Source organism: Pteropus alecto, unplaced genomic scaffold (assembly GCF_000325575.1).
Source record: "Pteropus alecto unplaced genomic scaffold, ASM32557v1 scaffold155, whole genome shotgun sequence".
Taxonomy (NCBI): Eukaryota; Metazoa; Chordata; class Mammalia; order Chiroptera; family Pteropodidae; genus Pteropus; species Pteropus alecto.
The window spans coordinates 19,592,448-19,603,327 of NW_006438113.1; the positions used below are offsets into that span (position 1 = coordinate 19,592,448).

Below are 10,880 nucleotides of genomic sequence, written 5' to 3' on the forward strand. Positions count from 1 at the left end.
GGGAGTTGCGGGTAAGGTGCAGAAGGAGGGCTTCTCTTAAATTTCTTTGGGAGAGATTGTAAATCAGTCTCTGTCACCCCTCAGAGCGTTCTCCTATGGCCCTTGCTTTTTAAGAGCTTAATGTGGGAATTAGAAAAAGCTACCCTCCTCTGTATTTCAGCTCCTTCCTCCCTGACGAGTATGTTGGTTCCTCAGAGATCTGGGGGAGATAATGTTCCCAGAAACTGCACTTGGGGATTAACACAGCCTTTAGCATAGAGATATTCAGTTGTTTAGCTAAAGCAGGAGTCACAGGCTGAAATGCCTACAGGTGCCAGTGGGCAACACAAATCAGTGGTAGTCAAACATTCTTCTCATGAACTTCCTAAAAATTTTTTGAAAAACCATGTATCCCTTATCAGATTTTTAGGTAAACATTTAAATTTTTTAATCATAAGCTTAATAGTTATTTTTTTAAAAAGATAATTAGTGGTATGCTGTAAATGGTGATATTTTAAAATAAAAAAATTCCTATCACTCCAATAGAATTTAAACTTTATAGCAATTTGATAAGCACCATTAACCATAAAAAATGCACAAGTTCTTATTTGACAAACAGAAATTTTACTTCCTTTTTCTCCATGAACTCATGTTTTAATTCCTCTTCGCCCAGAAAATTTTATTCGAAAATGACGTTTGATTTAAAGTGTTTGATTTACCATACTTTCATACTTTTCTGCAACATAAATAAAAATTCAAATTGAAAGTTTATTTCCTGTCACCATAAGGCCATAGGTATTAAACTATTTTTCCTCTGGAAATATTGATTAAAAGAAACTAAAAATATTTGTAAATTTTTTTAAATTAAGTTTATTGGTTAATACAATTATATAATTTTCAGGTGTACATTGTAATTTGACATCTGTATATTCTATTGTGTGTTTACCACTCAAAGTCCAGTTTCCTTCAGCTACCATATATTTGATCCCCTTTACCCTGTCTACCTCCTTCCTCCTCCTCACCCCCTACCTGTAAATTTAATGAATAATTATTAAACATAAAATTTAAACTTTATTTAAAAATGCATACCAATATGAGACAGATGAGGTTTTATTTTTTCCAATTAGTCATATATGCCTGGATGAATAGTACTTGATTCTAGAATGAGATGGGGTTCGGAACCAAATATAATCCTATGTTTGGTGTTTATAGATATAAAAGTTGAGAATCCTGGTTTATAAAAATAAGTAAATGAGAATAGGAATCTTTTTGTCTCAGCAACATCATTATCAATATTTCTAATGGTTCTATTGTCACCCAGAAAGTTGTAACACCCTCAAGCAACCCACCATAGTAAGACTTGAAATGGGTAAAAAGTGTGCATCTCTGTCGCGTGGCAGGTTGGGTTCTCTGGAAGCAAATGCTGAGATATAATGGACGGGAAGGCAAGATGTTAATTTGGGATCAACACCTGTGAAAAGGAGGTGGCAGCAAGCTCGGACTGAGGAGAAATTGGTGAAGCCTTGGCCAGGCCAGTAGACAGCTCTGAAGTGAAAACTGCCCATGAGAGTTGTCTTGGTGACAGGCTGAGATGGAAGGTCTTTATACCCCACAGGCTACATCACCAGATATAAGGCTGTCCTGAGAAGGATGTGAGCTCAGGCAGGGTGGCCCTCTGCAGCCGAGGCAGACTCTGAAACAGCTCTTCCCAGAGGGCCAGTGATATAGTGGTCTAGGCCTGCCATAAACAATTATCACAAACTTGGTCATTTAAAGTAACAAAAATTATTCTCTCATAGCTTTGGAAGCCAGAAGTCTGAAATATAGGTGTCAACAGGGTTGGTTCCTTTAGAGGCTCTGAGGGAGAATCTGTTCCATGCCTCTCTCCCAGCTTCTGCTGGCTCCTGGCACTCTTTGGCATCCGCTGGCTCATAGGTGCATCTCTGCCTCTGCCTTCATATGGCCTTCCCCTTTGTGTCTCTGTGGCTGTTTTCTACTTTTCAGTCTCTTATAAGGACACTTGTTATTGGATTTAGGACTAATCCAAGCTGATCTCATCTCAAAATCCTTACCTTAATTACATCTACAAAGACCTTTATTCCATAGGAAGTACCATTCTGAGGTTCTAGATGGATATCTTTTGGGGGTCACTATTCTACCCATTACAGGCATCAAGTCCATTGTTGAAGGAGTAGCTGGGCAATATATCTTCATATCTACCACATTTTGAGAAGTTTAAACAGGGTAATTGCAAAGGGATATGAGAAAAAGAGGACAAACGGGATGCTCAGAAGGCAAGCAGGTTGCCAAGCAGATCAGCTTTAGAAATGAGAACATATGGAAGTTGAGTGTCTGGAAATTGATACTTCTTGGAAAGTCTTTGTGTATCCCCAGGGTGACAAGTAACCCTGTTTGAGGATATAGTTCAAGCTGATTATTTCCTTGCACAAACACAGGCCCCAGGTTGCTAGATCTCCAGTTATTTAAGAGAATGAGAAATTCACACTTTAAGTGATATCTCCATATTTTTAAATGTCAGCTAATTCAAAACAAACTGTGTAGGCACAAGAAAAAAATGTTTATGGTCTGTATATACTCATTGAGATAACCTGTGCTCTATGTTTCTATCTTTACTTCTACTATAGAAAGTAAAAGATATCAATGCATTTTCCTTTGACAGCCGTAAATTTACCATCTCACCTGGAGAGCTGTATTAGTCAGGGTTCTCCAGAGAAACAGAACCAACAAGATATATGTGCACATGTGGCACATGTGATTATTGGGGCAGTCTGGGAAGCTGGAAACTCAGGCAGGAGTTAATTCTGTAATCTTGAGTTAGATCTACTTCTCCAAGAAAGCACAGTTTTTTTCTCTAAAGAACTTCCAAAAGATTGGACAAAGGCTGCCCATGTTTTTGAGGGTAATCTCCTTTACTTAAAGTCAACTGACTGTAGATGTTAATATCTGCAAAGTAACTTTCACAGTAACAACTGAATTAGTGTTTAAGTAAGTAACTGGATACTATAGCTTCTCCAAGTGTACACATAGAAGTAACCATAACAGGAGCCATTACTTACCATGTTGAATTAAAGAACCTGAGAAGTGGAAGGGATTGTACAGGTTGCCTGGTTCGATAACATCTCTTGCAACAGAGGAGGAAAGTGAGGCCTTGGAAGATGAAGTAACTTGTCCAAAGTGACATACTTAGCTGGGGGAACAAAACTCAAAGCAATACTCCCAGCGTAGTACTTTTCCCAGCATTTTACCTTTGCAAGACTCAATGTCTCAAGATCAAAATCATGGCATTTGAGAGCACAGCAAGTCCCTCAGAAGTTACATGAGCCAAAGCCCTCTTTTATAATGAGGTCTAGAGACATTAAGCCATAAGGATATGGATTTCTAGTGAGGGACATTTCCCATCACACTGCATAGCCTTTTATACAAGACAGGGATGATTGTACTCAAAGTAAACTCATGTCTGTTAATGTTTTTCTTTCAAAACATCCTCTTTAATAGGAGTCAGTTTTCTTATCATTGACTTCCCATGAATGTGTAACAGTCAGCAAAACGAAACAAACAAAAATTACACTGGTCTGATAATTGAGAGTTGAATTTGTTGGATGCCAATCATTTTTTTTTTTCTGAAAATTTTGTGGATATTCACTGAATATATTTCTAGAGCAACAAGACCAAGAACTCAGCATTTCCTTTATCTACAAACCTTTTAATCCCCTCCCTTTATTCTGTACCAGTTATTCTCCCAGAAAAACACAGGAGTAGCTTCATTTTATTAACTCACGACAAAGTGAATTCCAACTCTAATCAATTTTATATCATATTATATTCATTGCTCTGGCTCAGATTTCATAAACCATGGACATGGTTCCATAGTGTAGCAGTTAGCACGTCTGCTTTACACGCAGAAGGTCCTGGGTTTGTGCCCCAGTGGAGCCGCAGTCCATGGTCTATGGCCATGCCACCCTGAACAAGTGCGATGTCTGATCTCAGAAGCTAAGCAGGGTCGGGCCTGGTTAGTACTTGAATGGGAGACCACCTAGGAAGACCAGGTGCTGTAAGCATAACTAATAATAAATAATAAAAAAGTAAAAAAAGTTAAAAAAAAAAATCATAAATCACATTTCTGAATTACCTTTGAAGGGGATCAGAATATCTTATCCCAAAATATGCCACTTAGGTATAAGGATTGTTTTGAGCTGAGGGCAATGGAGAAACAGCATACGCAAGAGAAACTCTCAGCCCTCTCCTAATCTGCCAAAGAGCAGAGCATAAGTTTTTCTTTGTGACGATGATCCCCTCCCCCTGCCATAACAGCTCTTCTACTATTAGTTTTCCTCATATATTTACCTTCCCACAATTTACCACCCCTAAAGCCAAAACTCTTCTTTCCTTTGTCTAGTCACTTCTCCACAATCTATTGCTCTTAATAATAGTGAAATATAAGCTTCCAAGTCTAACTGCTTTCTTGGGTATTCACTTCTTTTCTGTGAAGCCTCCATGCACATAAAATTAAAATTTAATATGTATGATTTTTTCCTCGTTCATGTGTCCTTTATTAGTTTAATTTACAGGCCCCAGTTACTGAACCTAAGATGGTAAAGGAAAAGTGCTTTTCCTCCCCTATATCTTCCCCCATCAAGTACACGAATTCATCCAATACCAGCCATAGACCAGAAAGAATGAACCCTATGATTACATTTTCCCATTTTCCAAGTGTGGTTGTAATTCAGCCTAACATGCACATTTACAATCCTACCTAAGTCAGGGGCATGTTATGGTGCTGAAGGGAGGCCACTGTGAGGCTAAGAAGCAAAAGCTAGAGCTGATTCTGATTTCTGAGGCCTAATTGTGAGAGGGAAGTGATGTCCAAATGTGTCTCCGGGAGAAATGATATCTAAATGTGTACCGGGGAGCAAGCCTTTCCTTTTCCTAACAGTTCCCCCATGATGATGCTCTGAGTTTCATTTCCAATAGGGTCTTGAGAGTTAATATATTTTGCTTATTATTTTAAGAATGTTTGAAATCAGAAATTTTGTTTGAGAGAGTAGAAAAAAAAATCTATTTACATGGCTCCGGTGAAGGAAATGAAAATTCCTAAAACCACATAATCTCTTCTACCTCACTGTACCTTCCCCACCCCTAATTTAACAAAGAAAGAAAGGAAGAAAGAATTTTGATAGAAAAATGAATATGATTTCACAGCAGCTTGGAGTTCACCGTTTCCCTAGGTAGAAAGAGGAGGGGGAGGATCAAGTCTGGATAACATACGTCTGCTGAAATAACAGTGAAGGAAAAATGATTTTATCAAATTCTATTTATTGTCACAACCAAAGCCACAATTCTCTTCCCACAAAATTGAGGCCGAGATTGCTGATATCAAATTTAACAATAAAATTCTTTATTTTCCAGGATAAACAGGTTTGGGAAATGGCCAGTGGAATTTTCCAGTTCATTAGCCACAGTGGGGAGTTTACATTGTTACAGGATTGCAATGAAGTTTAGTAATGAAGATTACAACAGAAAATTAATAAAAGCTCAGTGTAGCCCGACCCATTCAAGTAATTGTCAATTAAGGCTACAATCAATACCGAGGTAATAGCTCATGAACAAGGATAGTTGGGTACTTACTTCATTAACGTTGCAAATCGATGTTGACCATTTGGGAGTAAGTGTAGAGAAATAAGCTTGTATATTGAAGATAATCATAGTTGGGGAATTTGCTGGCTGGAAGGAGACTTAGGGATCGGAGTATGCAAATTGACAAATATCAGAGAATGACCCAATCTGGTTAATAGAGTGTTCTGGTTACTAGAAGGCAAAATCTTCTTTGTTCCAACCTTTGATGCTGAAATCCTTTGGAAGGACTTTAGTCTCTTTTTCCATACTTGAGGCACTGATCAATTTGCATTTATGTCCCCATCTTGTTCACCTTGAGTCTCCTATAGGTATTTATGTTTTTCTGCATTAAAAAAAAAAATGGCTCTAAATATATGTCTTCCATAGTCCTTTGTAGCACCAGGCAACCCTCCCTGAGCTAGGTCTGTTTATTTAACAGATGGACCTTCAGGAGACATTTGGTTAGATAATCTTTTTAGGTTCAGCATTGCTTAGCACTGTGGCTTTGCCCTCCTCCCGCCTTCTACTCCCTCTTCCCCCTAAAGTGCAATAGCACCTAAAGAAATATGTACATAATTTGAAGTCAGAATGCATTCCTAAACCAAAAATAATAATTAAACTATATACTTAATGGAAGGAGCCTGGTCACACAGAAAGTACCCAAACCATGCACAGTTATTGACTTTCCAATCTAAGCTGAATACAGTTTAAATCTAGCACTTTAATCATGCTTATAAATTCTACCACTTCCTTATTATCATCCATAGAATTTAGTATTTTCTTAACCTTATTGTCTGAGAATTTATGGATGTCTTTCTTGCCTCATATTCCTCACCATAATGGCACGGATATTTCTCCTAGTACCTTGGTTCAGATGCGAGTGCTCACAAAACCCTTGTGGTGTTGGTAATGCTGTATGGAAAAGGGGCATGGTGACAGGTCTGGGGTCACGGAGTCAGTGACAAGCCTGGGCGAGAAGGCCAGGAGGGGATTCTAATGCCAGCCTTATAGATGTGAGCCTCGACAACCTTCCACAATCCTCGTTGGTTTCCAAGGCATTCTATGAAGCACATGTGTTTAGAGAATTTCCATGTAGGGACTTAAAGAAAAGCAGATATCTGGACAAAGTGGAAATAGCAGGTAAGACTATGGAAGCAGCTGTACTCTTCGCCCTCGATCTAAAAGTGTCCCTTTAATAGAAGATAAGAAGAGATAGGGAAATGATTAATTACTGGGCTCCTGTTGCTAGTGTCAGGCACGGGGCTAGGTACTCTATCAACATTATCTCATGTAAAGAGCCCTCAGCAAGGAACTGGGGATTCAGGAGCCACCTTGTGTGGCCTTGGAGAAGTCATTTAACCTTCACCAACACCTATTTTACCACCTATGAGGAGTGTCAGGCTCCAACAAGACAATGTACCTGGCAAAAAATAAAACTCGCAAGTGCTTGACATCATCAGAGCACAGCACAGGTTATGTCTGCACACACAGGTCTGAGTAGAAAACCCAATGAATTTAAAGCACGCTTACAATCATTCAAAAATAACAATATTTTTAAAAGAGATGTTACTTTTATGTTTTGAATTCACCATAATTGTTTTCTCCAAATCAAGTGTTCTTCTCCATGAAGTACAGACTAGGAGTCTATATTTACACAACAGCAGTGGAAGCACCTGTCCTTGCTAATTCCAGGGGAGCTGTAAATTGGGACATATACACACACGAGCCAAAGGAAACCGTTTGCCACCTCGTATGTCAGCCATCAGTCAGAGCATGTTTTTATGGCCCAGGAAATGGGGTGCCCTGATAGCACCTCATGGAAGCCCAGGATGACCCCGTCACTAACTGTGCACATTTTGTGAGCTTGTCTGCCAGGAGATGCTTTCTTCACAGAGTTGAAATATGAAGTGTTTACTATAGCACTTCTCGAAGATTCCCCCTCTACAAATCCCTCCTCTGTGGAGTTCCTCCCCTTCCCATCATTTTGTTCCAGGTGAGCAGAAGATTGCTCCATGAAGGGTGTAAGAGGAAGGTAGCTTCTGCATTCTCAGTTACTCCTTTCCAAAGGTGTGCAAATATACACATGTGCCTCACCCCACTATGCTCAAACGCTATGGGGTCCCAGCCAACTCTATCCTCCATTGCTCCTCAACCTCCATCTTGGCCTCTCTCCTGTTTTACACTGTGGATCCCAACAAGCTGTGAATCAGAATTGCATCCTCTGCCTTCTCCCTCCTGGCCCTGTCACCTTGATGGAATCATGCTCAGATATGATGCCTGGATAATGCTCCCGGGTGTTTCGAGAAATAGCCATTTGAAACTCGCAGCTGTATTGTTTTAGGGATGTTGTCATATACTATCTCACAGAAAATCTTTTTATGAAGACCCATAAAAAATGTGTTAGACTCAATACTAGAAAGAGCTAGGCTTTTCCTGAGCTGGCTTCTCGTTACTGTTCTTAATTTTATTTCTGTGAATCTAGCAACTGACCTTTGCTCTCTTTTCACTGGTTGCTAGAAGACTTTGTAATTCACCTCTACTTAAAACTGCTCATTAAGAATTTTTAACCACTCACTTTAACCTTTATTTTATCTTATTTTCCTACCTTCACATTCCCTTTCTCTGATTTCTTCATTTATATTTGCGTATTAATAATATATATATCTTTGTATATAATTTCAAAACTTTTTGGAATTGAATGGAGTAAAATCTCTAAAAAGCTGACTTTCTATTCCAACACTTATTGAGCACTTACTGTATGCTAGGTACTGTGAAATAAAGCACTATGTGTATACATGTATATACATATAATTTATAGAGAAAAACCATAATATAATGCTGATTATTTTGATATTTGGTATAATCCAAATTTTATAAGTATGACTGACCATAAATCACACACAGAATTGTGTGTATGTATTTGTGTGTGTGTATATATATATATTTTTAATAAGACCAAATATTAACATGTTAACATTGGGTAACAACTCTGGATAGTAGAATTATGACTACTTTTAATTTTATTTTTCATATTTCTCTGCATTTTTGACTGTGTATTTTTTTAGAACAGTATTTGAAAATGTCACTTTCCTGTTTGAGGGTGGAGAGGATGGGAAAATTGCCAGATAAAATACATGATGCACAGTTAGATTTGAGTTTCAGATAAATAACACATTTTTTAGTATATGTATGTCTCCAATATCACATAGGACATACTTATGCTAAACAATATTCACTGTTTATATGCAAATCAAATTTAACTGGATGTCCTGTGTTTTTATTTGCTAAATTTGACTACCCTAGGGGGTGGGAGCAGCTCATTAGAATCATCTGGGGAGTTTTTTCCAACTTGTCCTCTGTCCCTCACCTCCAACCAGATTTCCAATGTGTCCACCTGCCAACATTCAGAATTTGCAATACTTTCCCAAGTTTCTCCCAGAAGCTGGGAGTGAGGATGGCATTGCAGAGAGGTGCTGTAGTTTGACAAAGCTCCAAGGGTGTTTCCATCATGACACGTCGCTCCTGTTCTGCCAGGTGGGACTTACTGCATTCCACACTGTGAGGACAACTCTTTTGGAAGTTACTGGACCCCACCAACTGTATTCTTATTGGGCTGTTTACATAATGTGACTCCTCAAGGAGGCACCAGAGAGCCCTTGATCACTGGTGGGGCTACTTTACAGAAAAGGGCAAGCTGGCTGGCGAGGAAGCTCTCAAGGCAGCTTGAAGCCTCTGGCCTTGAAGATACTCTTTTGGATCTCTGGATCTCTAACAGACCACGGGTTAGGACAGAGGGCAGGTGGCCTCCCCAAAGCACAGCTGTCTGGCAAAGCTAACCATTAAAGGCCAGGAAGCCGAATGAACTTTTTCAGCCTCTTTGAGACTCTCTCCTCCAGCCTCACCACTGTGGAAGAATGCTTTTCTGCCAGAGGACAAATGTGTCCAGAGAGAACAGGCCTCTCTCAGGAAAGAGGTAGCTGGGACTCATGACCAGTGGCCATGCACCAGCTTGGTGCCTCTGGAAAGCTGTGAGGAACTCCTAGCATTACCCTTTTGGGAGACCATTGCCTAAGACCCAAAATAACCCCATGTGACAACATTTCACAGAATCATACTGGAGATGCAAACAGCTAAATGTTAGCCAGCAGTTGTCAACATGAACTTAAAAAAGGTGATAATTAACAAGGTGTAGAGCAAAGAGCAATAGTGGAGGAACAGCAGGCTGAATAAGACCCCTGAATCCTCTAGGCCTCAGTTTCATCATCTGAAAAATGGATGGGTTGAACAAGATTATTTTGGGGAGTGAGTTGGGGGTTTGTTTCTGGACCAGGGAAGCAGAACAACGATTTAGATAAACCCAACGTCATTTATTGAAATTTGTAATATTGGGGGAGAGGAGGGATGAATATTCCTCAGGTGTTGGTGCCAGTTGTTGTACATGCTTAACTTCATTTCTGTGCTTTATAACAGCTCTTAGAGGTCAGTATTGTTATCTTCATTTTATTTCCAGGAAAATGGAGCCACAGAGAGGTTAAGTGTCTTTCTTAAGATCACACAGCAAGGATTTGAACGAATGCTGTCTTCTGCTGAACTTGTTGCTTCGTCCACCATTCCATGTAGACTTTCCTGGGCCACTGGTGTTGCTGATCAGAAGCCAGAGTTATCTATTCTGAGCTTTTACCAGCACCAGGTGAGAAACAGAGATGGGGCAGAGGGCAGTCCATTCAGAGAGAGCTACTCCCATTTACTCTGTGATTAATCTGCAAACTCTATAAACAGGACATTGCCTACAACCAACTTTCATTTACTGAGACAGATGCCAGGGGTATCTTCAAGGGCCCCTGTGCTCCAAAATTCTCCTCATACTTATTGTCTGATCCCTGAAATATCTTAAACAACATCCAGAGCTTTTCATTTTGTAAAAAAAAAGAGTATATTTTAAATACTTCCCTCCCATCCCTTACCGAGAGAAGAAAAGTAGAAACAAATTGCCAGATATAAAAACAGTCACAGGGATGTAAATTACAGCATAGAAAATATAGTCAATAATATTGTAATAGCTATGTATGGTATCAGATGGGTACTAGACTTATTGGGGTGATCATATCCTAAGTTATATGAATGTCTAATCACTATGTTGTACAACTGAAACTAATATAATATTGCATATCAACTGTAATTGAAAAAAAAATTTAAAAATTCAAGAAGCAGTTGGTCTAACAGAGCAGTGGAAATGCTATGAAAAGCTCAAGTAAGGTGCCAGCTCA

The 10,880-nt window shown here is 39.2% G+C and overlaps 1 long non-coding RNA gene and 1 pseudogene across 2 annotated transcripts in view; both read left to right on the forward strand.

The window, feature by feature from the left end:
• The first annotated feature begins 3,942 nt into the window (after positions 1-3,942).
• Positions 3,943-4,058, forward strand: LOC112482780 (annotated as a pseudogene).
• A 5,027-nt stretch (positions 4,059-9,085) lies between these two features.
• The window catches only part of LOC112482683, a 4,189-nt gene continuing 2,394 nt past the window's right edge, over positions 9,086-10,880 (forward strand). For both annotated transcript variants that reach the window (XR_003047397.1, XR_003047396.1), the window contains exons 1-2: positions 9,086-9,147; positions 10,124-10,303. This is a non-coding gene — a long non-coding RNA (uncharacterized LOC112482683). The remainder of the gene's footprint in view (positions 9,148-10,123; positions 10,304-10,880) is intronic.